The sequence below is a fragment of the Antechinus flavipes genome, chromosome 5 (genome assembly GCF_016432865.1).
Source record: "Antechinus flavipes isolate AdamAnt ecotype Samford, QLD, Australia chromosome 5, AdamAnt_v2, whole genome shotgun sequence".
In the NCBI taxonomy this organism is placed as follows: domain Eukaryota; kingdom Metazoa; phylum Chordata; class Mammalia; order Dasyuromorphia; family Dasyuridae; genus Antechinus; species Antechinus flavipes.
In genome coordinates, this window is record NC_067402.1 from 17,909,096 (window position 1) to 17,912,563 (window position 3,468).

Consider the following 3,468-nt stretch of genomic DNA (forward strand, 5'->3'; position numbering starts at 1 on the left):
CTAAGGGTGAGTATTTTTCCCAGAGCCACACAATTAGGATTTGAATTTAGGAAGATGCGTCTTTCTGACTCCAGGGTTGGCACTCAGCCACCATGCTGCCCCCTTAAATTATACAGTAAATGTAGATACTCTATATATCCATTATAAATTCATCTTAAAATGCCATCACCAAAAATATCACACATGTAATATAATAAAGCGACAAAGTTTCTACGAGGGCACCAGGCTGGATGCTAGCTTTGGGTTCGAATTTGGCTCCGTATTTCGTGCTTAGCAGCTGAATCCCCGGCTGTTAACCACTTAATCTCTCTGAGTTTCGGCATCTCCGCTTAAGCTGAGGCAGGTTGGGGTCCTCCAGGAAAACGCCTGCGATTTGATCATTGCATTTTGTGGCTGGGTCCTGGAAGGGGAAAGTTGCATTTTGTGGCTGGGTCCTGGAAGGGGAAAGCTGGAGGAAGATGCACAGTTTCTCGGCCGCCCCTTGATCAGGCTCCGACTGCAGCCTGTTTAATGCAGGTGAATGTTATGGAAAAGTTTCCTTTCTATAGACACGGGGCAACTGTCTTTCCCTCTCACGGGACTTCTTTCCCATCCCGTTCTCTTTATGTCTCTAACCCATATGATTCCACGCGCTTTCCTGGTGCCAGCGCTGAACGTAGTTCCCCGCTCTGGAAATGTTTTCTCTAAAGATAAGATCTGGATGGAGATGAAAATAAACTCGGCTATTTTAGAGGAAAATGACCCGCTGCGTGCAACCATTCTCCGTGCCACCAGGTGGCGCCAGATTCCCACCGTATGGAAAGGAAGCTCCTCCCACTGCAAGGCTGACATTTCCAAAGCGCCTGGAGGTCTCCGAGGTGTTTCACATCCCAGACCTTCACAGTGTCACGTCCCCTCTGCGTGACCCCTCTCTCCGCAAGCTGGATAAAGGGAGAAATAGTCAGGGAGGCGGGGCCATGCTAAAGCCTTGGACCGGGCGATGTTCTCTTCCTCAGGCTCCCGATAGGAAGGGCCCCGAACCCTGGAAACCTTAGGAACTGAAGGGCCGGCTTCCCGAAGGATCAAGTTCCAGGAAGAACCGCCTGGGGCAAGTGAAGAAGTCACTGACTGGCAGCAGAAGAAAAAAAATGCAAAATGGTTTACAAATATTATTCGATTCACAACAATCCTATGAGGGGGAGACGCTAAGTATAGTTTTTCCCATTTTACAGATGAGATAATCAAGGCACGGAGGTGAAACTACAGAGTCATCCAGCCGGTAGGGGGGGGTGTTTGATCTTCCAGACCACATATTGTTCATCTGACCCGCCATCAAGAAGCATGTGTGGGAAAGACAGAGGAGAAGCGGCGTCACTGGGCTTAGAGCTGTGACATCCTTCCCCTTAATCCTCTTCTTTTACATAGATGAAGATCCCGAGGGCCAGAGAAGTGAGGGGACATGTCAAAAGTAAGTGAGAAAGCTAGAATTGGTTTCCAAATCCGACCACCAGAGGGCACTGTCTAGTTTGCAAACACACCCTTGTAGAGATCGCTTTGCACAAATTCACCCGATTTTAAATGCGTTAGGGGTTGGAGCCGGTGACGGTGGAGGATCCTTGCCACTCTGAATCTGTCCTCTCTGACCACGTTCAGCGTCTATTCACAAAGGGCACTCCTGGGGCGTCCACCTGCTGCGCAGGCAAGAGCTTCTTCGTGACTCCTCCTTGCCGCCCTTCTCCAAAATGGGGCAGTGCCGGTGAGCGCCCGATCCTTCCGCGTGGGAACCAGTCAGGCTTTCAGAATCTCAGCAGGTCTGCCCTTAACTGGAGGAACAGAGAGCCTCATTGCGAGGGAGTGCAGAGAAGATGATTTCTTTCCCGGGCAACTTTGAGGAGTTGAATTGGACTCTTTTTTCATTACCATAATGGGAGAAACTATTAAAGTTCAAGGGGACCCTGGACACAAATTAGGTAGTAATAATTTTTATATTGTGCTGTAAGCTCTGCAAAGCACTTTCTTTTCACTACCCACGTGGAGTAGGTTGTGCAAGTATTAATGCCGGCAGTTTACAGATTCGGAAACCGAATCTGGGAGAAATCCAGGGGCTTGCTCAGGGCGACGGTTGTACTAGGGGTAGGGGGCCGTCTGTGTGCCTGTCTCATCAGCTTGCTGGGCTGATGTGACCTCTCCATGTGGAGGATGCTGGGGGGAGGGTTTCCAAGCCAATCGTAGGTTTGTAAAGGATGTGGCTTGGGAAGACTGAACCATGTGTAGACATTCTCGAAGGAAGTCTGATCGGTTAACCAGAGCCCAGCATCTTGCACAAGAGGGAGATGGCACCAGCAGAGCACGGTCCTGGGGTCTCTGCCCATGCTGGAACCTCATTAAAAGGCAAGAACCAGGACTGAGACATTTTAAGAGGTGGAGGAGAGATAGTAGGAGAGTATTCCGGGCAGGGGATGGTCATACACAAATACTAGAAAAAACTTTGTCTGTGAAGAAAATGATCCAAACCCTGTTTATAACTTAAAAGATAAATGCCAGATGAGTAATTCTTAAACTTTTGCACATCCTAGATCCCCCCCCACGGCAATCTAGAAACACCCAAAGGTCCTTTCTAAGAATATGTTTTAAATGCATAAAAATATACACAGGATTACAAAGGAAAACAATTATACTGAAATGCAACTTTTTTAAAAGAAACAAATAAATTCATGGACCCATGACAAAAAGTATGAAGTGTCACAGAGCTTATGAATTGAGAGAGGTAAAATTTGAACCCAAGTCATCTTGATGCTTTTTATAATTAGATAATTACTTCCAATACTCTTTTCTTTGTGTTGTGTGGACAACGTTCCTCTCTCTTTTTGTCATATTCCTTCCCCATCCCACCCCCAAGTCTTCCATCACTGTCTGTGACTGGGTTTTGGCCGGCTGTCACCATGGTCTCCATGGTGCACCATGTCTAACAAGGAGAGAAAACAATCTGAATAAACTTTTTAGAAATTGGATCATTCATGCAGGAGATCCTTATCTTTGTAATTTCCTTTTGTCTCCCTTTCCCTGAAGGATCTTTGCTCTCTGATTTTAAACTGCAGGTTTCTGATCAAGCAAAGCAACTCCTGAAATCCATATTGAAAGAAGAGAAGAGGGGAAAGAGATGTAGAAAGAGAGACACAGACAGAGGGAAAGATAGAGGCAGAGACAGAGACACACACAATGAGACAGAGACAGAGAGATTCAGAAAGAAGAAAAAGAAGGAGGACGAGAAGGAGAAGGAGGAAGAAGAAGACAAGAAGAAGAAGAGAGGGGGAAGAAGAAGAAGAAAAAGAAGTGGATGAACCACTTAAACTCCATGAACCTCATTTTCTCCATCTCTAAAAAGAGGATAAGAGTCTCTCTCACTGGATTAATGAGAATCAAATCTCTAGTGATTAGAAATAACTCTGTTTCTATTTTGGGAGCTATGTATTATTTCCCCTCATGGAA

At 46.3% G+C, this 3,468-nt stretch overlaps 1 long non-coding RNA gene across 1 annotated transcript; it reads left to right on the forward strand.

The window, feature by feature from the left end:
- The first annotated feature begins 1,574 nt into the window (after positions 1–1,574).
- LOC127539155 (uncharacterized) lies at positions 1,575–3,130 on the forward strand. Its single transcript, XR_007947867.1, has 2 exons — positions 1,575–1,949; positions 3,078–3,130. It is a non-coding gene; the product is annotated as an uncharacterized LOC127539155 (long non-coding RNA).
- The last annotated feature ends 338 nt before the right edge of the window (positions 3,131–3,468 follow it).